This window comes from Ursus arctos, unplaced genomic scaffold (genome assembly GCF_023065955.2).
Source record: "Ursus arctos isolate Adak ecotype North America unplaced genomic scaffold, UrsArc2.0 scaffold_4, whole genome shotgun sequence".
In the NCBI taxonomy this organism is placed as follows: domain Eukaryota; kingdom Metazoa; phylum Chordata; class Mammalia; order Carnivora; family Ursidae; genus Ursus; species Ursus arctos.
In genome coordinates, this window is record NW_026623056.1 from 19,957,681 (window position 1) to 19,985,311 (window position 27,631).

A 27,631-nucleotide genomic window follows, 5' to 3' on the forward strand; every position below is an offset into this window, starting at 1 on the left:
CTGAGAAACGAGGCAGATTTCATGTAGGGTGACCGTGGCTGGTTCTCGGGTGGGGGCAGTAACATCGCTCTGAGGGATCTGTGTGGATGTGGTGGAGTGTTTTTGTTGTCTCAGTGCTGGAGGCGAGAGCACGATTGTCATTCAGTAGGGCAGGGCCAGAGATGCTGGATGTCCTGGAAGGTATAAGGCACTGTGCAAATAGCTGCCTTTCTTCAAAGGGCAATCCCCTTCCTGTGGGGAATGACCAGCAGGCCTTGAAGGCTATCTGGGATATCTATATTTGATCTTGGGCTGGGAAGGGTAGTAGGTCAAGCCAAGGGAACAATGCAAGCTAAGAGTTCAGTCCGAGTAAAGCGAAGGATGTGTGCTGAGTGGCAGTGGGAGGGAGTCAGTTCATGGTGAGAATAGAAGGTTGAGTCCCAGTTCCTGAGAAATTTGAGGTATTGCATAAAGCACTTCGACTTACTCTCTTGCCATTGGGAAGCCGCTTGAGATATTAGTGCAAAGTCTGTGAGCAGAAACTGGCCTCGTCGTACCACGGTGTCTCAAGTAGATATCTGTGATGCCTTCTGAATGAATGAATGCCCCGCGCAAGTCGTTTACAGGAGTTGGACTAGTTGGTACCTGAATTCTGCCAGATACAGGATCCTGTGGTCCTGGGAGAGCCCGGCAGGCAGCATTTGGACTTTTGGAGAGTACCCGGCGGCCTGCTCCACGCATCCTGTCTCCACATCAAACGAGAGGGTGGAGCTCAGGCAGTAGTCGCATTGCCTACACGGCAGAGGGGAGCTGATGTCTTAAGCATCTGGAAGGAGAGAGGGAGACTTCCATGTGCCCACAGGCCGCGAGGCATGTGACGCGCAGACTGCGAGTCCGCATTCATGCTCTGGCCTCTCGAGCTGATTAGACATCGCCAGTCACACCCGCAGTTTGCTGACAAGTTTCCTGCGCCGTGACCATGACTGCTGCTGCTCTTGGGGAGCCGCTTGCTGGTCCGGGTGGTGACGCTGTCACGTGGTGTGCCCGGGGATGTCCTGTAGGGTGCTGGGGGCCCTCTGACATTCTGGTCAGTCCTTCGTCCTCCTTTCGGGGTGGGCTTCGGGGCTTGGGAGGGAGAGCTCGGGAGCGGACTGTCCAAACACGTGTGTGAGAGGCGGCTTTGTGAGCGCCTCTCCAGTGTTTCATTCTGAACCCCTTCAGGAGGAGAGACACGGGGTATGGATGTGTGGGATGGTTCCGGGGCCCTCATTTTATGGTCCAGGGAAGGAAAGTGATTTACCCAGCGCCACACAGCAAGCTAGCCACAGGCCAGCCCAGCACCTTTATAGCAGGGCTTTGATGGTACCCTGCTGCTGGGGGAGAGTGTGTAGTGACACAGGCTCTGAACTTGGCTATGGGCTCAGCTCCTTAACTATATTACGGACCCTCAGCTTCCTCATTTGTTAAACAGGTGTCATGGTCATATCTGACATTGAGCTTTTAAAAAGATGGGGCATGAGAAAAGATTTATTGACTACAAAGAAATACAGAAGTATCTCTTCTTCTGATGTGGATGTTTATGGACTGGAAATGCGTGGGACCATCTGTAGAGAAAGGATGGGGTGTGAAGACTTGGGGATCCACTTCCCCATTGCATAGTAAAGAGATTTTGCAATCGGATTTGGAGGCATAGCACTAGTACGGAGATATGGCCAAATCTTAGGGTTGGGAGGAATTGGGGGTACATTCTTTCCTGGAACCAGGGATTCATGTAGCAGTATAATGGGAGATGTGGCTAGAGAGATGGATTGGGGGCCCATCCTGGAGATCCTGAATGTTGGCCTTATTTTTTGTGCAGTTCAGATTACTGGTTGGGTTAGCTGGGAAGGCCAGGATGACATGGAGGTTAAGCTGGCAGCGCCTTCAGGATGGGCAGGGAGCCTGGGGCAAAACTTGGGGATCGCGCAGTTGGAGCAGGGGCCTTAAGATGAGTTGATTTCCAAGTTTTAGGCACATTTATTTTTTGCAGTGGTTCAACTTTCTACTTGAGGTTATAATAAAAATGATAGTATAGGTATAGAGGTGAGAACTTTTCAAGAGTTTCGTACCCATTAACTCCTTGGTTCTATACAAATTAAGGGGAGGTAGAAAGCAAGATTGTTCTCATCGCTATTTTATAGATAAGGAAATTGAGATTCAGAGATAGATGAGATTTTTGAAGCCACTTGGCTGGTTGGTTTCGAAGGCAGAAGCTGGGACGCCCAGTCTGACACTTCCTTCTGTGCCAATGACCTGGGTCAGTGGTTTTCTCAAGCTTGCTTTCTTCACCCTTGACTGTCTTGGTTGACTTTCTTGGAAGCCTAAAATGGCCTTGGGTTTCAAAGGTTCCTGAAACAAGCTGTAAGGTTTTTCACAGATGAGCTGTGGGGAATTTGGAACACAAATGTTTTCCTCCCTCTAGCTCTTTATTGCTGTCATATTGTTTGTTCAGGTTGAAAATGCCCATGAGAGCATTGAGCCCTGGTCACTTCCTGAGTGTCTTCTTTGCTTTGGACACAGCACTACCTCTTTTACATCTGTGAACTTAGATCAATTTATAGATGAGGCGATCATAACACAGTATTTATCGTCACATTTTACTAAACAACTTATGCACATTAGGTAGTTCTAATAAGAGCCCTATTCGGTAGATAACAATGTTATTTCCCATTTTACAGATGGGAAAACTGAGGCTTAGTACGACATCGTATATTCGCTGTCTTGCTGATGTAAACACAGAGCTGCTTAGTTAAGGAGATATAGCTCACCTTGGAGGTTACTACCGTCAGAACTGGGAGGTACTACGAAGAGCTCAGAAGGCTGCTGTTTTCAAGCTGTGCTTTCCTGAGTAACACAGTATTGCAGAACTCTAGGAGTGGAGTTGGGGTTGGGGTGCTGGGTGGGGGAGGTGGCAAGTGGGGGGAAGAGCTGGGGGAAGGGGAGCTCTGGAGCCCAGCCTGAGCAGCTCTGGTGTTACCTACTTTACAAGTAAGCATCTGCAAAGCGTTTTGTTTAAAGGAAAGTCTCTGCTGCTGCGAAACAAAATGTTTGAAAACCACTGTGCTAGCCCAGTGTGTCTGTTCACCAAAGCTGAGAGACAGAGTGGCTTAGCACCGGTCACACTTGTAAGGGGTCCTGGGTTTTTTTTTTCCCTTTTTCAAGGAAATGTGCATTCTGTCTACCTCCTCCTGAGGCCTTCGGGCACCTGGCTGCAGGTTCAGGGTCATGCAGCCTCAGAGTGCTGCAGAAGCCTCAGGCCTCCCCATGCACGTGATCCTTGACCTGTGTCCTTCAACTTGGCTGTGTCTCCTCTTCAGACCTTGTGAACCTCACTGAGATTAGTTCCATTCTGTGAAGGATAGAGTGGAAATGACAGCCAGTATTGTGTTACTCCCCTGGCCCAACCTTCAAAGACACTGTCTGACTGAATGCATGTGACTCTTGAGTGTTCATTGTATGCACAGCGCTGAGAACACAGGCAAGGTTCCTGATTCCAAGGGCTTTCTGGGGAGACAGAAGCAAATAAGGAATACGGTCGACTATTTTTGTAGAGAGTTATGCTTGTGATATATATGATTGTTATCTCTGATAGTTATGTGTGGATGATTTCATCTCGTAGAAATGGGATAGGGCGAGTCTGGACAATAGGAAAGAAGTTAGAAATTGGAGAGTGCATTCTAGAATTGCAAGGGATTGAGTTTGCCTTGGGAATTAAGTTAATGCTGGCCTCTTCCACTTACTGTCTCTGGGACTTGCATAGTGTACTTTTCCTTTCAGCCTTTATTTCCTCATCTGTATAATGGGTAAGACTGCCTAGGTCACAGGGCGGTTGATGGGATTAAATGGGATGATATATGCAGCCTGCCTCGTACAGTGCTCAGCACAGAGTAAGCACTCATTAAATTATAGTTGTTTTTCTTCTTCTTCTTTGCCAGTGAGGAGTGAAAGAGACTATTAAAAAAAAAAAAACCTGATCAGAGTTTTGCTTTTTAAAAAACACACTCTGCTTTCAGAAATAGAATCAATCTAATCACCTTAGGCTACAATAATTATTCAGCTTCAATTTACCTGGCTGAGTACCCCTTTCTGTCTTCACTCATCCGCCCACCTCTCCCACTAGTGGCCTATACACATAGCTGGTCACTGGACATGGCTCTTCATTGCCTGTGCTCAAATCCTTCCTTTTGCCGGAAATGTCCTTTGTCACCGCCCCATCCCACCCTCTTTTAATCCCTAGGCTGGGAGTCTCTGCCTCCCACTGAGGATACCCTACTGAAGTCTGAACTAGTGGCCACCTCTTGTCCCATGTTGCAGTCGTGTCTGCATCTCAGAGCCCTTTGCTGTATCCTCCCTGGGGATTCGGGGACACACTCTTAATAGGTGCTCACATATCGCTGTGATAAATTAATTTAGTGCCTTTCTCCGATGTTAAGCACAAGGAAGCAGATGATAAAATGCAAACCAGAAAACAATCATCACTGAGCTGTGTGCTCATCAGCCTTGGGAATGGATTTCTGGGGGGAAGATCTGGCCCCTCCTTAAATGACACTGATGACTTGGATCTTTGCAGAAATTGAAGTGAATCCTGATGACCAGCGTGTTGGGAGAGGCCTGAAGGAAGCCGGCCCAGTGAACTGCACTCTCAGAGCTTCTTGGGTACCCTCTGCTCCCAGGTGATCTGCAGCTGACCTCTGGTATGCAAATGGACCTCTCTCTGTGGCCTGGGACGTGTGAATTCCAGGTTGAACCTCCCAGAGCTGTTCTGGGAGGTTTAATGGGTTGCTGATTTCTGTCTTTTTGTTATCTGCAACTTGAAATATCCTGTGCCCTTGATTAATTCATGCTTGGGAACTTCCTTAGTGCTCTCTGGTAAATAGCTCGTTACTGTACGCTCATTTCCCCACGGGCTTATTGCAGAGAGACTGGAGCCTGTGTTTCTAACAACTTCTCCAAGGAGAACATCACAGGTCACGTTTCCGGAACTGAGACTCTCAGGGGGTCTTCCGTACACCCCTCTCTGTTACCTCTCCTTGGGCTGGCATTCACTTGTATCTGAAAAGGGAGCGCTGGGAATCTGACAGTGGATGTCGAGTTTCACCTGCCAGCCAGCGAGAAGCGTAGAGAAGGCAGAACCCTGGAGGACATCAAATCATTTCCCTTTCATTCCCAGAGCCTTCATGTTTCTTTGTCTTGAGAATGACCTCACTGCTTTTTTGTACTTGTAATGGAATGCACAGTCATTTACAAGTAATCACACAATAATCCCTTACACTTTTGGACCGCCTTTCCGTTTTCCAGAGGGTTTTAACTCTCATTATCTCATTTGATCCTCATAACTGCTCTGCGTGGAGGCAGGAGGGCCATTTTAATCTCTAATTTTCAGGTGTAGAAACTGAGGTTTAGGAAAGTTAAACAGTTGGCCAGAGGTCACACAGTTATTAGCACGTGGCGGCGTTGGAACTGGAATCTCAAGTAGTCTAACTTCCAAACCAGTGTTCCTTTTCTTACTTACTGTGGGTGTGACCTTGGGAATATACTTAGGCTCTCTGAGCCTCCTCTTTGCTGCCACGAACTTGGGCATAAGGCTCGCAGTGGAGCTGCCAGTAGGGATTAGATGAGACTGTCTGGGAAGGCCTTTGTAAGCTGCTTACGGGGAGGCATCCGGCTGCATCTACCTCTAATCCAAATAGTGCCATCAGAACCATGGCAGAGCAGAACATTTTGGTCCCCTGTTTGGTAAAGACCATGAGGTCCAGAATGGTGCTGGAGTGGTCGGGGATCACAGTCTCGCAGCCCTGTGAGCAGCAAGTCGGCCCCACCGTCTGGCCTGCAGGCTGCTCTGTGATTCTGAGAGCACTTGAGCTGGAAGGCCCCCTTTTCCTGCAGAGCTCTCTCTTAATGTTCCTCGAAACAGCCTTGTCTCCTGGAGACAGTTTTAGGCCTGGCAGGATAGGGGAGCAGGAACGGGGAGCTGGGAATGGGATCTGGATCCTTGAGCTTCGTCCACAAAGGGTGGGAATGCGCCATGGGGGAGGAGGGTAGAGGTGGGCCGAAGAACGGGTCTCCAAGGTCTCTCTCTCCCCATTTCTCAGCAACTGAGAAATAGGGTACGTTTGTGAGTCTGCAAGGCCGGCGGTCCACGTGCAGAATTGCAGGTCGGGAAGGGCTGCTTCGCAGTAACACTTCCTGGGGAAACCCAAAAAGGATGGATTTCAAGTTGGCAACAGATGCTTTGGGAGTTAGCAGTGCTGTATGGCCGGAAAACGGCTAGAGTGCCCCGGGGTTGAGCTCTTGGGGCACTTCATTTCTGTCTCCATATTCACCTACAAAAATTCCAAGGCAGTGGAACAGACACAGGTTGTTTGTATGGTTGGAAAGGGCGGGAGGAGGAACAGGAGGGGGAAAGCCCAGAGCCAGATTTTGTGTCCATATAAGGGAGAACTTTCTGTTGGAAAGATGGAATTTGCAGTTGCAGGAGATAATGATCACCACCTCACTGGAGACCTCAGGGCCACCGTGGGGGATTTATGACCAGGGGGCATGTCAGGCTTAGTGGCATTTATGGTCCTCTCTCCTGTCAAGATCCCAGAGCCAGTGGCTTTCAGTGGTCAAGGGGAAGAGAGGCACACATACATCAGGGAATGCAGGGCCCTGTTTTGGATATGGAAACTGATCTCCAAATGCAATTTTGCAAAATGGAGGGTAGTTGGTTTTTCACACCTGTCCCTGTAGTCTGCTTACCCCTTGGTTTTCAGAGTTTCCAGGCCATCCGTGGGCAGCTGTTCTCCATGGAATGTCTTTGCCCTCTGCTGGTATGTTCCTGTTGGAGTATTGGAAGGGACTCCGAGCTCCTGACAGGATGATAGTCTTTCTACGGAACTACCAAGTCACATGGCTCCACGTGGCGTCTTCTCAGTTACGAAAGAGGACCATCCCTTTACCTTCTTCAGACCTGCCCCTGGGCTCGCTTGGGAGTACTGCAATGGCAGGAGCTCTGTCCTGAGTTCTGGTTCTGGCATGTGGTGGAAGTTTCTCTGACCCTGGTGCCCTACCTCATTTAATGGCTCCTCACATTTGTGTGCGTTTCTTAAACATGCCACAAATAAGAAATGCCTGCTGCTTTGTGGGTATTTATGGCATGCTTGCAAAAATATAAAGCAAGTAATCAGGATAAATGTCTCATGACTGTTTGGATGGACCAAGTAGAAGCTGCTTTTCGAGCACGTAGTTGGACAGTTTCGGGTTATCTACCCAGGTTGTAGATGATAGAATATGAGCTGCAAGAGGAGAACTGATTTTTCCAAAATCTTAAGGGGTGGCAGACCTGGGCTTAGGGCTTGGGTGCCCTGGCTCCCTGAGCGGTGCTGTTTACTGGTGGAAGATTCCCTGGGGATGAGAACTAGCAGCCTCATGGTGCAGACCAGGAGGTGGGCAGGGATTCTGAAAAATGGCTCACATGACCTAGAGAAAGCCTTTGCAGCCAACAGTAGAACAAGATCACTGTAAAAAATAGAACCGCTGGGAAGCCGAGGTGTGGATTCCCATCTCCGGGCTGACCCCTCCTGCCCTACACCGCCATTTTCCCCAGCATCCCATCTCTCCCCTTTGTCTTCTGCTAATTCCATCCGGAGTCATTTTAGACGAGGTCCATTCCTGACTGACTTTACTGGTCCAGTTTATCATACCAGTTATCAAACACTTCTCGGGACCTTCTGATCAGAAGTCATCTTACAAATTAAATTGGGCATTCAAACTACTCCCCCTCCCCCCGCCAGCAGCGTTCTCCTGAAAGTCTGGTTTTATTCTGCGTTTTCCTGCCTGGTGTCTGTCCTATGAATAACTCATGCAAAACTAAGTTCCCAGGAGGATTCTTCACCCAAGGGAGTCAGGGAATTGGGGCCGAGGGTGGGGATTGTTTTAGGGCTCATCTGCCATCAGAAGAACTGTGGACTGGCTTCTTGGTGACCCCTTAAGGTGCATCTCCCCCAGATACCACCCCCCTCCTCTGAATTAATAGATTGACTCCATAAATGTCGTTGTATTCTAGATGGCCCCATTCCTCAGGTGAGCTTAAAGCCTTTCAGACCCGTCACTTCCTTGTTTGGGCTGGGGAGCCTTTCTCCTGTAGCAGGACAGCCTGTGGAGCAGTGGAGACTCTGCTTCTTTTGGGGTTAATCATTTACTCCGAGTAAGGAATTGTGTCATAAGTGGGGGCATGTTCTTTAAGTGCCAGAGGAGAGAAGGGTGATTTTTCTGACATCCTCTAGCCTGCTTCTCCATATATGGAAATGTTTACCCACCACACTGATCTATTGGAAGAGAAGGAGGTGACTCAGGGTTTAGAAGAAGCAGGATTTGAATTCTTGTTTCCAGAAACAAAGTCGCCCTCATCCACCCCCCCCCCCCCCCCCCCCCCCCGTCCCCTCCGTTCCTTTGCCCCTTGTTCTGGAAGCTGAGGAGAGAATGTGTCAGTGCTGTTCCCCTCGGGCCTTGGGACCACCTCTTTGCAGTGAGACTCAGGGTGTGTGAGAGGGAGTGAGGGCCAGCGGAGGGCCAGCTGCCTGTGGGGCCTGACTCGCGTGAGTACATCGTTATTGATAGAGCGAATGGCGTTTCTGCTTGCAGACCTGGGGCTTGCAGCCCTGAAGGCTTGCATGGCGATGGGACATGTTGCTGGGAGCGCTGGCCACTTTAATGTGGGGTGTGGACAGCTACTTTCCCAGGGGAGCTCCTCTCACAGTGGGATTTAGAGACGGATTCTGCCTGAGGGAAAATTCTATTTGTATGCAAAAAAAAAAAAAAATGAGACAGGTATTTTCTCCCACCTGAGGCCTAGCCAGAGTTGGGTAGAAAGGTAATTTGGGAGTGTTGTCGTCTGTCTGATTGCTAGGGCTAGAGCCAGAAGCCAGAAGCCAGAAGGACGTTTGTGGACACTTGGGGAAGGATAGTTTTAGCTTGAAAAGCAGAGTTACGGTTGGCCTTAAGAGCATAAAAAAGATTGCTGTATATGCAGCATTTGCATGGCACCCGCAGTCTGGAATACATAGCCGGCGTGCAGGACCTTGTGAGGGTTGATGGACTGTTAGAGCTGGAAGGAGCCTTCGAGATGATTGGGTTGGTCTGCCTGGGTTTGCAGCAGGATGGTGGGCAGTGGAGGCCCAGGGGGCACAGCTGACTCACCCTGTAGATACAAGGCTGGTTAGTTGGGATTAGAACCCAGGTCTTTTGGCTCTCGATTGTTCCTCCTTCCACTATGCTTTGGCTGCCCCCAGGCAGAGGTGGAGAAGAACATGCCCATTTTGCAGATGAGGAATTTGGGTCTCTGGGTGTCAGAGCTGCCCGCATTTACTGATCTGAGAGCTAGCACCTAGCGAGACTGAGAGCTAACACCTAGTTCTCCCAGTTCAGACCTCTTTCTATCATGTTCATGGGCTCAGATGCCTGGATTTGTTATTTGTAAAATTTTTCCTTTTTCGGTTTCTACCTACCTTTGTTCTGCTTCCGGTCATGCGGATGTTGTTTGACTGTGAGTTGGTTGCTGTCTTCTGATCTGCTTTGCTGTCTGTATCTTTTTGTTTCCTGAAAGGGGATGAGAGCTTGTCCAAGCTGCAGAACCGAGTAGTGGAGGCCCTTATTTCGGTTTCTCCCAGGCGGTGGAAATTATGCACGGGCCTTGAAAGAGACTGAGCAGGGCTTTCCATCTTAGCTTCTACCACTGTTCTTAAAGCTGCCAGAATTCTGGAGTGTAATTCCCATTGAAAGGTGAACCCGACTCTGAATGGATTTTATACACAGGCACACACACAGACACAGACACACACACAGAAACACATACACACAAACACACCCAGACATACACAGACACACGTACAGACACACACAGCCACACACATACACAGACACAGAGACACACGTAGACACACACACAGACACACACACAGATACACACTAATAAACACACGCATACTTCTTTGCCTTCTTTGATACCATGGCAACTTTCGAGAGCGACTGAGAGGGCAGCAGCACCCTTTCTTACAGTCTACCAGATATTACATGACCATGAGTAGTTCTTTGTAGTCAGTTTGGTTTCTGATGAACCTGGGGCCCTTTCCTCCAGTTCAGGGAAGGCAGTGGAGATGTGGCTTGGGGAAGCACTTTCATGCCAGTGGCGTTAGGCGACAGATCAGAATAGTGCAGGAAAGTCCTCCGAGACTTCTGTCTGTGCAGGGCTTAGGGAGGGCCACCAGCTCTCTCCACTGCTCTGAAGCATCAGGGAAGCAGGTTCTTGCCCGGGATCACCCGCACCCAGTGTGCCTCCTGCTGCGTGACTCCGGTTGGACTACTCGTAAGCCCTGCTCACCGGATGGGAGGATTTGAAGCAGGAAGTCTTGGGATGTTTCCCAGCTGTGGTGGTGACAGACAGGGACACTCAGAGGTCAGAGTGTGCATGCTGGTACTGTGAAGAAGGAGAACTGACAGGAATTGAGTGCTTTCTGGGTGCCAGGCACTGGGCTAAGCACTTGACCTAAATCACTGAGTCACTACTTCCGCTACCTGTCAGTAGGTGCTATTTTTTTTAACTTTATTTTAAATTTTGGTAAAATACACATAACGTTTACCATCTACACATTTTTAAGCGTACAGCTCAGTAGTGCTGAACGCAGTCACCTATCCTGCAACCCATCTCCAGAGCTCCTTTCATTCTGCAAAACTGAAACTCTGTAGCCGTTAAACACTAACTCCCCATTCCCCTTCCCCGAGCCCTTGACTGTGTCCGTGAGTGAGTCCTCTCAGTGGAATCGTACTGTATCTGGTGACTGCCCCATCCGACTTTGCGTAATGTCTGCAAGCTTCATCCCTGTCGTGGCGTGGGCCCGCATCACATACATACACACCACAGTTTGTCGATCCGCTTAAGTACTATTGTTTACGTCCGTTTTGGAGAGGAAGAACCTGAGACTTTGAGGGGTTAAGTGGCCCAGAGTCACGAAGTCAGTCGTGGAGCTGGGATTTGAACCCAGGTAGTGTGACGTCAGAGTGCATGCGATCTGGGGTGAGCAGATATTTGATTTTAGTTGGCAAGAGTGTGACAAACTAGGGTGATTCTTAACTGAATACCTCCTCACACCTTGCTGTGACATTTCAGTAACCCAGTGTTCCAAAGGCCCGCACATGGGTTTTTCCCTCCATCTTCGAGCCACATGTGAAGCCTTCCTCTGGCCAATGGGAGGAGATGTTTGGCTCTTCTTGTTTGTAATCCTTGTCCCTTTCCTTCACCTCATTTTTTGGTCTCTCTCCCCAGTTTTCCCACTGGAAAAAAATCACAAATGGTGTGCGTCTTTGTTCGGTACTTCAGATCCCTTCTGGAACAAGACAGAATACATAAATCAATGACATGCTATCAGGTCTTTGTGTTGTTACTGTGTCTGGGGAAGAGCTGGGCTGCAGAGCAGTGCACAGAGACTGCACATGTGATTTTCTGACCTGGCTCTGTTGCTAACTCAGTGTTTACCTTGGTGATGATGCTTCTTTCTGAGCCTCAGTTTTTCCCCACTGGAGGATGGGCTGGTTGTCCACAACAGGGAACATTCCGTCTGTGCCGAGCCCACATGAGGCGTTCTGCATGATCGATCTCCTTCTGTCCTCCCAGCGCTCCACAGGTGCTGTTATCCCCATTTTACCTGAGAAAAGTCAGGTCTAGAGAAATGGGAAAACTTGCCTAAACTCCTACAGCCCCTGAGTTGCAAGCATTAGGGATCCACATCTGACTCCAAGGCCCAGAGTTAGCTTAGTGATCTGTACGGTTTCTCTCATTGGTGGCATGTATTCATCTAATTTTATTAAATGTTTATTGGATTCCCACTTATGTGCTTCATACTGTTCTGGGCACTGAGCCAGCACGGGGTTTGGAGTGAAGAAAAAGACACACAGAACAATGATTCTTTGGAGCTTACATTCCAGTAGGGGTGTGTGGAGGAGGCAAATAATAAATGAACATGTAAATAGGAGGGAATGATAAGTAACACTTAGGAGGATTCACACAGGGCGCTCAGGCAGTGAGTGTATGTAGGAAGGGATCTGGGAGGTGATGTCGAAGCTGCGATATGAATGATAAGGAGCCAGCCATGCACAAGTCAGAGGGGAGAAGCATGCAGAGGGCACTGTCAATGCCCAGGCCGTGGAGTGGGAATGAGTCCGTGCTTGAGGAACAGAAGGAGCCCAGAGTGCTAGGACCTAATGGGCCTCAGAGGGAGAATCACCCAAGGAGGGCAGGGTAAGGGCTGTTGGGCGTAAGTAAGCTAGAGAAGGGGCATGACTGAGTTTAGGGGTGATGGGAAGCATCTGAGTAGTTGACAAGCAGCATTCTGCCTGCTGTTGGGGGAATGGATTGCAAGAAGTGGGGGAAGGGTAGAAGCAAGGAAGTTAGGAGGAGACGCTTGCTGGAATCAGATGAGAGGTGGTGGTAACGTTGATTAGGGCGGTAGAAGTCGGGCCAGAGAGGAGCAACTTGGTTCGCGACATGTTTTAGAGGGATGGTCTACAGGATATCAAGTGCAGTGTCCTTCAGAGGAGTGTCAGGGTCAATGGGCAGGAATCTGGGAGACCCTGATGGAGGTGAAAATGCAGTGATGGGTGCACAGACTTGCAGCCGATTCAGACTAAGGAGTCTGTGTGCTCCCCGCTTTGGTTTCTAACCTTGAACTTCTGGCCAGGGAACAGAGGGCAGTGGCTTCCTGCCTCTGACTTCTTGGCTGAGAGTTGTTGGAAGGCCCCAAAATAAGCCCTACAGAACATGCCGCTTCCTTTGCTCTCCCTGGGTATTTGTATTAAGCATTCTTTCCCACCAAGCCTACGGAACATTCAGAGTGATGTTGACTTTGTGGGCCATATTTAACATATTGTTTTTCCTTGATGTGTCTTCTGCTCTTGCAGGGATTCCTGCGTCCTATAGATTCCTTGGTGAAGAGCCTTCAACCACCCTATAAGATGGGTCTGGAAGTCTCAGGGGGAGCTCAGTAGAGCTGGGGTTTCAAGGCCCCACCTTGGCTTGAGGACCCTGGTCCAAGGGCACCTCCTAGACCTCCTCTTTCATTGATACTTGATTTCACACTTGCTGGCCCTGGCCTCTCCCTTTGTAATTCCTTTTAATGGGCTGGACTTACCTGTAAGTCCTCTGTTTTTCAGTGGCATGGAGGAACTGGCCTCGTAGAAGTTAGATGATTTAGGGGCACCTGGGTGGCTCAGTTGGTTGGTGTCCAACGTTTGGTTTTGGCTCAGGTCATGATGTCGTAGTTGTGGGATCGAGCCCCACGTTGGGCTCCACGCTTAGTGTGGAGTCGGCTTCACATTCTCTCTCCCTTTTCCTACTCCTCTTCCTCTCCCCTCTCACCCCTGCATATGTGTTCTCTCTCTCTCAAAACAAATAATAAATACAATCTTAAAAAAAAAAAAAAAGGAGTTAGACGGTTTTGTCAATGTGAGGTTGTGTTTGAATCAGGCTGGGAATCTAAGATTCCTGGCCGAGCCTTGTGCTCTCTGACCATCAGGCCAAAGTGGCCTCACATGGGACCTCATGCCCCTGGGTGTCTCATGGCATTCTTATACCTCACTGGGCCTGAGCCTGGAGATGCTCAGAGATCATAATCTGAATAACCTCTGAAATTCACTCCTGGTGCTTCTTTACACATTTCTTCAAATGGTTTGCAGTCTGTATTATCATTTTTTTTTTTTTTATAAAAACTCTTGAACATGATCTCTTGAAAACAGTGTTTTGTTTTTGCTCATTTGAGTTTCTTTTAAAATTCCTTTCATATTACCCATTCATTTAGTCAACAAACATTTATTGAGTTCTTACTGTATGCCAGGCATTGTGCTAGGTGCTGGGGATTGATTCAAAGATAATTTGGAGGCGTATGGAAGGGGAGTGGATAATTACAGCACAGTGAGATAAGTGCTATAATAGAGGGATATGTAAAGAGCTAGAAATAGCACTATGAATAACATCTCTGAACAAATTGCCTTCTTTTTTCCTTTTGGATTATTCCCTTATGTATATTGCCCAAAGTGGGATTACTGGGTCATTTAAAAGATGAAAACAATTTGGCACAAAAAGATGTAATGACTTGCCTGGGGAATACAGATCAATTTTCAACAGGGGGAAAATCGTTGACAACTCCAGATTTAGATACTTCACCAGGAGGATTGTGCTGTTTTTATACCACCCCTGTCATCACGGTGGTTTTAGGGGGAGTACCTGTTCTCAACATGTCAGGCTACATGTAGAAACACATATCCTTATATTTAATCTCACACATTAATTGTTAATTCTCACAAGAACCTAGCTATATAAGTATGATTGTTTTCATTTCACAAATGAAGAAATTTAACTTCATTAAAAGAAAGTGACTTGCTCAGGGTTCCATAGTTAATTTGTGGAGAATCCAAGAATCAAGTGTACGTTTTTTTGCTTCTAGGACTGTGGTCCTGTTCTCCATGCTCTGTTTACCAGGCTGGGTCCTCGGGCTCCAGCCAGGGCCTGGAATTCACTTAATGAGCTGTAGGGACTCTTCTCAGGAAGGTCGGAATCTACCAAAGAGGTATGGAAGTTCTTACCTTTAAAAGGTCCAGTGTTCCCTCCTCATCAATCAGAAAGGACTAAAGGTCCATTATTCCTGACCCTGGCCCAGATCCTGGAAGGTTAGTGCGTTGTCTTAGCATCCCAAGTGGGGCTGGAACCATGCCACAGTTTTGTTTTGAAACATTTATTATTTTCCTAGTGTATTCCGCTGTATGTCCCTGACTGTAAATGTACTGATTCTGCCATTGAGGAGTAAAAACTCCCGGCCGGGTACCCAGCTCATCGTGGCCAGACAGCAGCGCCTGTCCACTCTGAGCTTCCTTGAGGCTTTGGCTTTCATCCCCAAGACAGCCACGTCCCCTGCCGTTTTCCAGACCTACCCTGCTTTTTCTCAGCTTCGTGCTTTAGCTCATGCTGTTCCCTTAGCCTGAGGTGACCTCTCCCATCTTCATCCAGAGAACTTCTGTTCCTTCTGTGTACTTCTGCACAGGGACCACCTCCCGATTGAGGTGACCTCTGATCACCGTCCACTCTCCAGCACCCACACTGCCCCACACTAGAAAGGATCTCTCTGTTCTCTCTTCTGCTAATTCACGCCACAGTGGGCTGTGGGGCGAGGGAGTATAACTCTGTGGTGCTTGTGAGCATGGGATCTTCCTTCAGATCTTGGCCATGACGTGGCTGGATGTGTCATCTGTCAGGTCACTGAGTCTGCTTGAGCCTGAGGCCCCTCATCTGTCTAATGGGTATACATAATCACAGGAAGTCACAGCATTGTGAGCGTGTATACGGTTATCTGTGCTCTTCTGTGATTATGCACCATCTCCTACTTTACGTCTTGTCTCTCCTTCCAGACTGGGAGCTCCTTTAAGGGCAGGAAGGGAAAAACATCTTGCCTGTGCCTTTAACAAATGGGACCTGCCACAAAGCCTCCTTTAAGGGAAAGATTCCATAGGACCTAACTGGTGACGTCAGCACAGGCTCATGACTAGTTGGAAGGCCCAGTCACATGGGGCCAGGCCTGGACGGGAGCGCTGTGATAGGGAGCTTTGGGCACATGCAGCGTGTGCTGGATAGGCCTCTGGCTCCCGCTTGGTAACAGGAAAGAGGCTGGAGCCTGTGTGCAGCCTGTGTTCTGATTCACCAAGTTGGGTAGTGCTGGCATTTCGCTGAAGGCAGAGTGGAAATCCTGCTTGGAGCATGAGACTTGGTTTCTTCTCTGGGTCTTTCCTGAACGGGAGTTCCAGATTAGAGGAGGAGGTCAGTGGAGGTTGGGGCACCTCTGAGAGCCACCTCCTCCTCTGACTTCTCTGTGGATGGGGCCATGGAGAAGGGGTCCCTTTGGAGGAGGACTCTGTCTGTTAGACACCCCCACGCTCACTGTGCTTAGAAACCGACCATGGAAGGGGATCCAGTTCTTAAAGGGGTAGCTCTACCATTTAACTATCTCTTGAATCATTTCCCAAAATGTAGTACCCATGAGCCTCAAGATCCAAGTGATTTAGCCTGGCACACAAGGTCCTTCATGTCTTGGCCGCAACATTCCTTTCCAGCCTCGTCGCCCACCGCATCCCTCCATGTGTTCTGCCACTGGCCTCACCAGATTAGTCATTTTCCCTGAGAACACCCTGAACTCCTCCTTACTGCCCTTAGCACATCGTGTTCCTTGGGCCTATTTTCTTCCTCCTCACTCATGGAAATCCTCTTGGGTGTTCAGGCTCGGTTCAGAAGTCATCATCTGCAGAGCTGTTCCAGACCCTCAGAACGACAGTGCGTGTACGTGTGCTTTGCACACTTTTCCTTCTGTCTTAGGTATTTGAGCGTGTCCCCGGTGAGCCTGTGAGCTCTTTGAGAGCTCAAGGCCAGTCTGACTCAGCACCTACACCTGCTAGGCCCGTACACTGCGCCTGATTAAGGACAGGAGGTGCTAGCAAATGTCTGTTTTGAGCACCTGCGAGTGCAGGGCACATGACATCGTGTCAGCTAACAGTTGTGCCAGAGGGGCTATTGAGAAGCTCATTCTAGGGTTACCCGCGGTTTGTTTGATCATGAGCCCAGCCACTGGAATTCTGTTGAATTGGCCTGATAGCGGCAGCTCACTGCTGCCCTTTCTCAGGACTGCTTCCCGCATACCCAGCAGATGTCTGCTTAGTGCTGGGGCCCAGAGCTTTTGATTTCACTTAAGGACACAGAGCAAGGTGGAAGTCAGGGAGCAGAAATTCTGCTTTGAATGTGAATCTTTTTTAGTTTGAAAGTTCAAGGTTTTTTTTCTTTCTTTTTTTTTTTTTTTAATCCCAGAGCTCCTTAACATGTAAAAACAGAGGAAGAGTTTTTTGGTCTATTTCTGCCTCTAGCAGAATAGCTGTCCATAGTAGAGTTGTAACTGCGAAGTAATAAAACCTGGGTCATGGAGCTTGATTTCGAGGACTTGGGTTCAAGTCTTGACTTTACCATTTGTCAGCCCCCAAACCTTAGGCAGTTGCCTGACCTCTCTGACCCTTAGTTTCTTTAGTGGACGATTGGGAAATTATTCTTACGGGGTTGATGGAAAGTTTAAATGAGGCTTTGGACATTAAATTGGGATTTTTATTCCTGTTTGATTCATGAATTGGATTTGAAGGCCATTTTTTTCATTAATTTTTTTTTTTTTTTGAGGACAGTCGACACACAATGTTACATCAGTTTCAGGTGTATAATATAGTGTTTCAACATCTTAAAGTGTAACTACCCTCTGTCACCATACCTCGCAGTTACGCTACCATTAACGATGTTCCCTATGCTGTGCCTTTTATTCTGACTTATTCGTTCCGTTACTGGAAGCCTATACTTCTACTATACTTCTCTTCCCTTTTGCCCATTGTTGCTTATCCCCCCACCCCCTCCCCTCTGACAACTATCAGTTAGTTCTCTGTATTTTAGGTCTTACCGAAGGCCATTTCAAAAGTTTGCTTTTGAAGGAAAATGTTTGGATATGTAAGTTTGCACACATGTTTTATTTTTTCAATGACAAGTGAATTTTCATGTAGCATACTTAGGGAACATACACAGCTTATAAGACTCCGTTGTAGTCCACATAAATTAGAGCCACAGAATCATAAGCTTTGAGAAAATATGGAAGCCTTGGAAGACAAGGGGCTGGCCATTAATGTGTGCTGCGTGCGGGCTCTGTGCTGTGCGTGCTGGAATTGGAACCCAGGGCAGGATTACTTAGACCCCGATGGGTAGGTGGGATTAGTGCTGTTTTGCAGACAGGGAAGCTTGAGCTCAGGGACGTTAAATAATGTACACGAATCCTGTATCCAAGCATTCAGCTTCTTCCTGTACTCATAGTGGCCTCTAGAATTCCTTTCCCCTTCCAGACGTGACGAGGCCTGCCTTTGCTTTGTGGACCGTTTATCCTCTCTCTGCGGGAGCGGCCCTGGTTCCGGACCAGATAGAGCACTGGAAATCGGCAGTGTGGATGTCCCATAACTTGTTTAATTGATCTGCAAGAGTGTCTTTCCTGTTCCTGCCAAGAATCTGCTCATTTTGAGCTCCTTTGACTACTCATTCATCAGCCTGTTCTTGTTCTCCCGTTCGGAGAGAGAGTCGCCCTTGCCTGTCTCTGGTTTTGAGGTCAGGAGTGTATTTGAAGAGGACTTCATGTTTCCTTTTGAAAAACTGCAGGTGGAAACAAACTCAGGGTTGCTGGAGGGGAGGTGGGGGAGGGATGGGGTAGCTGGGTGACGGGCATTAAGGAGGGCACGTGACGCGATGAGCACTTGGGTGTTTTTCACGACGGATAAAGTGTTGAACGCTACATACGAAACTGATGATGTACTGTATGTTGGCTAATTGAATTTAAATTAAAGTGGAAACAATTACAGGGGGAAAATAAAATTCATTGAGTATTTCCCATCATCTCCAAACATGGGGCAGTGAGAAGAGGCAGCACCGGGAGGGGATTAGGAGTCGTGGCTGTCATCCTGAGTCTGTCACTGACCAGTCAGGGGACTTTGAGCCAAGCCTTCCTTTTCCTGTCACGACCCCAATGTCTTCACCTGGAAAGAGCTGAGGGCATTTTGAGGTGACTCCTAAGATTTTAAAATTCTGCATGTTTTGTGGTGTCAGAACCATCAATTTCTGCTGAGCTGCATAATCCTGCAGCTGTTTCTCTGATACTTTCCAATCTTTAGATTTAATCTGTTCAACAATGTGTAATTTTTCAAAGGGAAGGTTTTATAGACACTTCTGAAATATCAGGGTGGGGGGGGATAAATGGATGTTAAAAAATAGAAAACAACCAATTAAATAGTATATAGCATGTAATTCTCCTTGGAAACTTACCACGAAATTGAGGAGCACTTTAACAACTGGTAATTTAAATTGCATTTGAACTCTGCTAATGGTTTGTTTGCATGGGAACTTCAGTCATTTCACAGTGGTTCTTTAGCAAAGCTCCTTGTTCTCTTTATGGAAAAGAAGAAAAAAAAATAAGAGAGAAGTCCACCCCTGGGAGAGGAGACCACTGTCATTCCTGTGTGGAGGGAGCCGCCAGGTGTGAGAGAGATTGCCCTCGGGCCAAGGTGGAGAGCCTCACCTTCCAGTTCAGAGATCTAGCAAGTCTGATGCCCTTTACTGCTGTTGGAGAAGCCGTTCCGATTTCCATCTCCCTCTGCAAGGAGAAACTTCGGTTTCTTGGGGCTTGCGGGGGAGCTGTGCCTTATGAGATTGTACTGTCCACAGGTCTGGTGTTGGTCTCTGCATGCTCCATTCCTCAGCAAGTGTGGAATGATGCCTTTCTCATGTCAGTGGAATGGCATTGAGAATTCTAATGTTCTTAAAGACCACTAGGTCTCATTGCTTTGCTGGGCTCATCTTGATTATGGGCCATTTTCCTGACTTAATTTCTTTTTGCCGTCAGGCTATTCCTGCAGGCGTTCAGAGACTTGGTTGTGGAAGTCCTGGTTTTGCTCCAAAGCTGATTGTGTGGCCAAGGGCAAGGCCCTCTGCCCAGTGAGTTTTGGTGTTCTCCTCTGTCAAAGTGGCTCTCCTTGGGTCCAGGGAGCAAGCCCTAGACCGGAGCCTGGGACTGTCTGCCACTAAGTGTGGCTCCTGGAGTGGCCACCTCCCTGCTGTGGCCCCAGCTTCTCCCCCTGTCAGCTGGAACAGTTCAGGCGGGTCATTTTTAAGGTTCCTCCCAGCTTTGAGCGGATCTGAGTGTTTGAGGACTGAATGAGATAAGATACACAAATCAATTTCATGGTTGGTTGAATAATGTTTAAAATGACAACAATGAAAATGGGAGTAGTGTTTTTTCAGGTATGTGGGTTCCTTCTGCATAGACAAAGCATGCATGTTGTAACAGCCACTGTCTTGGAATACTCATCTGTTGGAAATGTACTGCATAATCCTTAGCAAAATAGTAACGGGTCTTAATGAAGTAAAACCTGTAATGAGGACTTACCTGGAAGTGTCAAGATTGTCCAGCTCTCTGCTGCTCACTGGCTGTGCTTTTTTCAGACAAGGAAACTAAGGTTCAGAAAGGTCACTCAGTCCCACAGTTAGAAATTTGTCTCCAAACTTTTATATATATATATATATGTATGTATGTATGTATGTATGTATTTATTTATTTATTTATTTATTTATTTATTTATTTATTTATTTATTTTGGGGGGGTCTATTTTTATTTGTTGTTCAGATTTTGCTATGAATTTTTTCTTGGCTAACGTGTGAATATCTAACTATTGATCTCTTTCCCCTCTGTGATGATGATGAAGCTGTTTTCTCAGGAGGGCTGGGGTGCCTGCAATCTCCTTTCAATGATTCTGTGACAAATTGGAGGAATAGCAGGGCCAGGAGCTGACTGGGGGCTTAGCGGGTATAGAGGGAAGCCACCAAATTTGTAGGCTTCAAGCCTGGCATCATTCCTGGTATGGCCTAGTCAGTGAGTTCATAAAGCTGGAAAGTTCTAAAGCTGGCAAGATCCTAGAGTTTGTTGTGCCTTTTTTTTTTTTTAATGATTTATTTATTTATTTTTAGAGAGAGGGGTTGGGGAGGGGCAGAGGGAGAGGGAGAGAATCCTGAAGCCGACTCCACGCTGAGCACGGAGCCCTACGTGGAGCTCGATCCGAGGACCCTGAGATCATGACCTGAACCAAAATCAAGAGTTGGCCGCTCACCTGACTGAGCCACCCAGGCTCCCAAGATCTTAGAGATTTGTAAGCAACCGCCTTCTCCCATTTTCCACAGGTGGAGACGTCAAGGCACAGAAATACAACTGAAGACAGAACCTAGTCACCTAGTTCTCATTTGAGGCCTTTTCTCATTGTTCTCCTGGGCACTCATTAGAGGGAAGTTATTTTGCCTCAATTGGTGAGTCCTAAGAAGAAGAGAAGACTTTTTTCTTTTATAATTAATGCACGTGTTTTAATGGGCTTAAATATCCATGGTTTCAGTTGAACGCATGGGCACTAATGGCTGGGGTTGAATACGGACTAGAGGAGAGCCACAGCCTTCTCTCTTTTTATCTTGAGTTGATTTCGTTGGCAATGGACAAAGTAGAACAGTGCTAATAAAATGTGTGGCAGAGCAGAGGCAGGACTCAGCTCTTGGAAGGAGGCATGAAGAGAAATTGGAAGAAAATTGGGAGCAGTGATGAGTTGGGATTGCCAATAATTGTATTGCTTCCTTCTTTCTCCCTCGGCGTGGAGGGACGCATTCTTGAAATTGAAAGACCAAAATGAAAATGTCGGTGAACAGTGTTATAGGCGTTTGCAAAGAAAGAAGAGTTGTACTGTTGAGTGATTCTTGTTTACCCCCGTGCGAGGTGCTGCTTCTTCTGTGATCTCATTTCATTTTCACAAAAATCCTTTGAGGTTGTAGGGGAGGCTTGATTTGCTCAGGCAAAGGGTGTGAACCTTTGTCTTAAAGGGTCTGCTAGAGTTCCACTGGGATCCTGTTCCATACTCAGAAAGGGGAATGGTGAACAGGTAGGGGAAGCTTTCCCTCGTGTTTTGAAATGCTTCTGTTCAGCTGGTAGAATAGAACATCACGTTCTAGCAAATAGGAGTGGTGAAAAGAATGGTGGTGTGGGCCGCCCTTGGCTGGGCAGAGATCTGAGGAAAGCAACAGGAGAGTTCCGGGAAAAGCTTCCATTTAGAATTTGAGATCGTGGTCTCCATCCTGAGGGCCAGTCCCCGTGTGCCCCAAGCACTGGCTGTGTCCTGCGTAAATAATAAGCCTCGCCGTGTTTAGGGTATAGTTTTCCAAAACAGAGCAGGTGCTGTAGTGATTGATAACATCTAACTTCATTTAGGAGTGTGACCGGGTTTACAGTTACATTTTGTCACCTTTTCTTCATCATTGTATCCCAAAAGAACAACTGACCTTCTGTGTGCCATTCGATCTGCATGAGATAAAGGGCTGGCAACCACCGCTTTGACTTTTCAATACCTTCGCTTGTTCAGAATTCACACATGGTCTTGAATGTTTTGCCCGAAGCATACACTTTAGGAATCAAATGTGAATCTTTGTTACCTGCTCTACGTCCTGAGTTTTTTTCAGTGTTTAAAGTGAAACTTTGATTAATTTGAAGACTTTTGCTTGGATTAAAAACAAACAAACAAGCAAACAAACATGATGTGTGATGAAAGAATGGGAGAGAGTGCCTAAGCGGGAGGAAGCTAGAAGGTACTTAGAAGTTTTCGTTGTCATCGAACTTTACATCAGAAACCAGGGATGGACTGTATGGTGACTAACGTAATATAATAAAAAAAATTAAAAAAAGAGTTTTCGTTGTCTGTAAGCTGATTGTGAGCCAACTGTGGTTTATGTCTCCTGAAGTGCCAGTGCGGCCTTGGACTGCACGCGAAAGAGTATGTCCTCAAGAACATGGTGGATGAGGGATCCTGCTGGAAACCGGCAAGTCCAGAGATGAGGCGGGCTTCGGGCCCCATTTGAACAGGACTTGGCTCTGGTTCTCTGTTAGTGCTCCTTGCTCTGCTTTCCATGTGTTGGCTTCAGCCTTGCAAGTTCTACCCCATGGTCAGGGGATGGCTGCCTGCTGCATCCCGGGCTCTGGGCCTCCACTTCCCGCTGAGGGGAAAGACTTTTTGCCATGTCCCCATGGCCCTGGGTTGCTGTGCATTCCCGCACAGTGACTGAGGCCAAGAGGATGGGACTGTGCGTGTGACCTGTGCACTGGGTTCTCCTCTGGAATTGAGTCTGAAGACAGGCCCACCCACATCTCATGGCAGCCGCGTGGTGCAGAAGAGTGGTCCCTCCAAGGGTAGCTGGGTGCTTCTAGGAGGCAGCAAGAAGCCTAGTGCTATTTGGGTGACTGTGGACTTTCTTTCTACCTTCCTAACAGAGCTGCCCTAGAGTATGGGACTTTAGTCCTTGCTTCGTCCTCTGCGAAGGACATTAGCCAGCCCTACTGTCTACGTAAGAAGGCTGAGAGGACTGGAAATGATGTCCCACCAGGAACTGTCATGGGAAAGAGACGCCACTGGAGAGGGCAGGCGGCAGGGCACACATGATGATGGCCTTTAAGAATATAAAACCTGGTCAGAAGAGGGGTAGCATCCCTCATTCACAAGTGTATCTCGAGTCTGGTGGGATCTCTAGCACATAATAGGTGCACAGTGCATTTCGTGGATAGAAAGAATGAATCTAAAGGTAGTGAGTGTCCCTTTCTCCGGGGACATTCCATCGGACACCTGCCATTCTCTGTTGGAGAGTTCTAGGAAATCTAGCGCAGATGAGGCTGCTTGCATGGCTCTATGAGACTGAAACAAATGACTGGCGGAATGAGTCTTTTCGGGCCAGTATGGCCTGAGAAGTTTGTGAGTGCCTAACAAGGCATTGAGTACAGTGGGAGGGGGTGTCAGAGGTCTGCCAGTTAGTAGATGTGCAACATCCCCCTGCCTTCATTTCCCTGATCTGGGAATTAGGAATGATAATTCCTGTGCTGCCTGCATCTCATGTTTGCTTAGAGCAGATGGGTTGATAGATGCCAGCCTGTTTTTACAGACTGTAAAGTGTGGTCCATACAGGATAGATTATTACAGTTATTGTCGTCTTTAATTCACTGACTCATCTTGAATATAAAGAAAAACGAGACAGTGTAATGTGCAGTCCCCAGCACCATGTCAGCTACGTGGTATAAGCTCAGTGTATGTTCTTCCTCCCAACCCTGCATCCTCATCATCCCCAGGACTGGAGGGGCAGTAATTTGTCCTCAGTTTGCGGAAGGAGCTAGATCTGGAACCTTGTGTAATGGTAATGGTTGATATTGAAATGAAATTGTGTACTATTACTACTTTTCATATTTGATTTTGCTCTAGGTGGCAGGGGGTGGAAGGAGGTAGAATTGGGAGACTGAAGATGTCTCCATGCTTGAGAAATCCCTTAGAAGTTACAGTCTAGCTGTTCCGCTCTTGCTTTGATTAGATAATCACACCTTTTGCTCTAGGCGTCACCGGCCCAGTGGGAGTCAGGAAGGAAATTATTTTCCTCTGTTGATACTACAGTACAATTGTTGACGGTAGCCAAGGGCTTTCATTTTTAATATTTCCTCTTTGGTCCTTAGAAGGATCAGGTATTAGTCTGTGCCGGAAGCAGAGCGACGGTCACTTCCGCCCGAGGTGAATGTCTTGGCTCCCCGCAATCACTCAGTCAGGTGGTTTCTGGGCATGTGTGACCATCTGCTGAGCCAGCTTTCATTGCTTTTTATGTTATTGCTTCAGAAATACAAAAGGACTTGCTGGGTCTGAGCAGGAACCCATCCAGCCACCTAGGGCTCTGTGGCTGTTCAGTAACCCAGGGACGTCTTGTAGGAGATGTGTGCTATCCATGAAAGTCAAAGGTGGAGCTCTCTCTCTCTCTCTTGTTTCCTTCCCCCTAATTCCATATTCTAATACTTCCTGATGTCAGCACAGTGGAGATACCTCTGTTCTGTATTGGGCAGGGCCCTACAAGGTCAGAGGAATTCTCAGGTTCTTCTACTTGGATTCCTGTGTGGTAGGAAGGGTCTGATGCCTAATGGGTGGGAAGCCCCGTGAGTCCTTGGTAGGTTGCTACCAGATATCTACCCCTGGATCACAGGCTGTGTGCTTGTGCTCTGCCCTGATCTACTGTTTGTCTGGAAGTTAGTAAACCTCAGGGTCTTTAGGGCACCACAGTGAATGAGGCGGAGTTCCTGACCCTGAGAAGCTTTTGGTCTAGTTGGAGAGAAAGACATACATGTAAGGAATACACACTGGAAAGGAAGGAATTGTTTACAGCACCCATTTATTAATCACCATATCTGTTTCAGGCCTCATAGTAGGTGCTTCTGCAAATGGAGGTAAGTTATAGCCTTGGATCTCATGGGGCTTACTGGAAAGGTTGGGAGACTGGGAAGACTTGGAAATGTTGAGGAAGGTTTCCAGGAGGAGGGGATCTGATCTCAAAACCAGCGAGTGAGCCATGGAGCCTTATAGGCCAAGCTCAGAGCGCTGGCAGGGTACGCCTGCGCACATCACCTGAGCCAGAGCTGGCCAGGTTCTGAGGCTAGATGTAGCTGAGAGCACCATATGGCTGGGCAGGTAAGGATTCTCTCACCTTCCAGGTGTGGTTCCATCTCCAGTTTATTTCCCGTCAACATGTTGCAGCTAAAAGTGTCATGTGGACATCGAGCTGCAGTGACATTATTTCCGTGGTCCTCTCTTTGTGTCCAGAGCATGCCTGGGTATGTGTCACCAAGTGGGAAAGCCTCTCTGCATTTGCGGGGGCAGGGCAAGGGTTCCTCCCAAGAGTTCCTGGTAGCTGATCTCTTATGGTCTACTTCCTAGGCCTGCAAAACGGTGGAGGTGGTAGAGACCAGGACTGGGCCTCTCCTGCATGGCTGCTATCTTTGTTATCTATTGCTGCATCAACAACCCCAAACTTAATGCTTTAAGACAAGGAACGTGTATAATCTCACACTGTCTGTGATTTGGGACTTGGGAGCAGCTTAGATGGGAGGCTCAAGGCCTCTCCCGAGGTTGCAGTCTAGGTGTCTGGCAGCCTGCAGGCTCAGCTGCGGAGGCCCCCCGCCCAGGCTCACTCATGCAATCACTGGCAGGATTTATGCCCTCGCAAGGTGTTGGACTGAGGGCCTCAGTTCCTTGCTGACGGTGGGCTGAAGGCGGCCCTCAGTTTTTTGCCATGAGGGCCTCGCCATAGGGCAGCTGGCAACATAGCAGCCGCCTTCCCTCCAAGCAAGTGAGCAAGAGAGAATCCCCCAGACGCAAGCCACAGGCTTTCTGTAACCTCATCCTGGAAGTGGCACATCTTCTTTCTCTGCCTCATTCTATTGGCTCAAAGCAAGTCACTAGATCCAGCCCACACTCAAGGGGAGGGATTGCACAAGGGCATGAATACTGGGAGATGGAGTTCTAGGGGGCCATCTTAGGGACCGTCTACACAGATGCCCTAGGTTACATGGCAGGTACGAATGGGGGAGCAGGAGTTACATGGAACCACTTCTGTGGACCAGCCTTACTTGAAGGCTTTGGGAGAGAACTCTGTTTAAAATCTGAATAGAAGCATTGATCTCTAACTGCGTAGAATGCAAACTTGGCATGGCTTCTCGGAGGAGGAACCCACGTTTTCAGTGAACGCTGTGCTCCCATACCTTTACATGTTTACCCTCCTTAGCAGAGCTGCTTTCATAGAAGTGCTTGGGTGTTCTTGCTTGAGCCTTCGCTCTGCAGGCGAGATGCCAAGACCTAGAGAGGGGACAGACTCCTTGCCGGGCCACAGAGCCGCCGGAGTTGGAGGGCCCCCCCGGAGGCTTCTTTGACTCTGCTTCTCCTCCACCTTTCCTCACTGTCTCTGCTTCAGAGTCAGTCCATACCAGTTTTCGGCATGTTTTCTCTGCTTCTTACCACCTCTATCCTGTCCCGGAAACCGGTTAGGGGAAAACAGGTTGAAATTTGGAGTCTGGAGCCTTCATGTTGTCCCTTCAGTTAAATTTTAGGGTCTGCATCTCCTGTTGGGTCATGCTGTGTCCTGAAAAGTTGCATCAGTCAATGTTACTTGGCTCAGCGTGTCCCTGCAGTAGGAATGACATTTGTATTAAGAACAGTGAGCCGATCTACAGCATTGCTGTGGGACTGACAGGATCAGACATAAAACCTCAGCCAGCACCTTCCGTCTGGCAGAAAGTTCTTTTCTAGCGCATCCGTCTCCTCCCGCCCCCACCAACCAAACTGTCTTTTGTAAAACCAAGCCCAGCAGTCCATTTTATAGAAGATGGCAGGTTCCCTTAGAGTCTTCCTAACATTCCTAAAAAATTAATGGAAATGGAAGACTTAAAATTGTGGTCAAGCTCTTAGTAGCCCTGCAGCCAAAAGAAGGAAAGGCTGCTTGGGACAGTGACTGTCCCTGGCCAGAATGTTCATACTACTCCCCCGCTCCATGGCCCCTTTTGACTCTCAAAATATATATATATATATATATATAGCGCTTTCAAAGTGTTCTTGTGTCTTATTTAATGTTTACTGAAAGTCCATAACGGGAAGTAGTTTCAGTTGGCTGAAGGCAACAAGGTGGAGCAGAATTTGGAATAGGAAGACTCTCAAGGATCGGCTGTCTGATCTTACTGAAGTCACTTAATCATTTTTTTAAGTGGTTTCCATATTTGAAAAGTGGGTGCGAATAGTCCCTGCCTCTTTTGTGTTCACAAAGCAGCATAATGTATACAGAGGGCCTGCTGCGTCCGGCACTCAGCACATAGTTGGTGCCCATGAAACACTGGCCTGTGCTCTCCGTCATAGTCTGTAAGTGCTGGAAATCACCCTCAGTTCTGCGCTCTGTCAGGCCGTTTTCTCAATGTCCCCCCCTTTGTACTGTCCCCTTGGCTTGGACCTCAGCATTTGCATGTGTGGTCCCAGAATAAGTAAAAACCTTCACGTTTATAATTTTGCTCAATGACTCCCAAGACATAAATACAGACATCATAATTTGCTCATATTTTCTGGTATTTGGGAATATAGTAGCTCTGAGCACAAAATACTCACACCCTGT

At 47.9% G+C, this 27,631-nt stretch overlaps 1 protein-coding gene across 28 annotated transcripts in view; it reads left to right on the top strand.

Moving 5' to 3' along the window:
• Positions 1–27,631, top strand: part of LPP (LIM domain containing preferred translocation partner in lipoma) — a 655,397-nt gene that overhangs the window by 42,711 nt on the left and 585,055 nt on the right. For 13 of the 28 annotated variants that reach the window (XM_048214791.2, XM_048214810.2, XM_044383382.3 and 10 more), the window contains exon 2: positions 4,589–4,712. The exons of 1 other annotated variant lie outside the window; for it this stretch is intronic. The gene's annotated coding sequence lies outside the window, so the exon portion shown is untranslated. Of the gene's footprint in view, positions 1–4,588; positions 4,713–8,400; positions 8,598–20,830; positions 20,954–27,631 lie in introns of those variants that run through there. 14 more of the 28 variants (XM_048214797.2, XM_057306896.1, XM_048214795.2 and 11 more) reach the window with 5 other exon arrangements.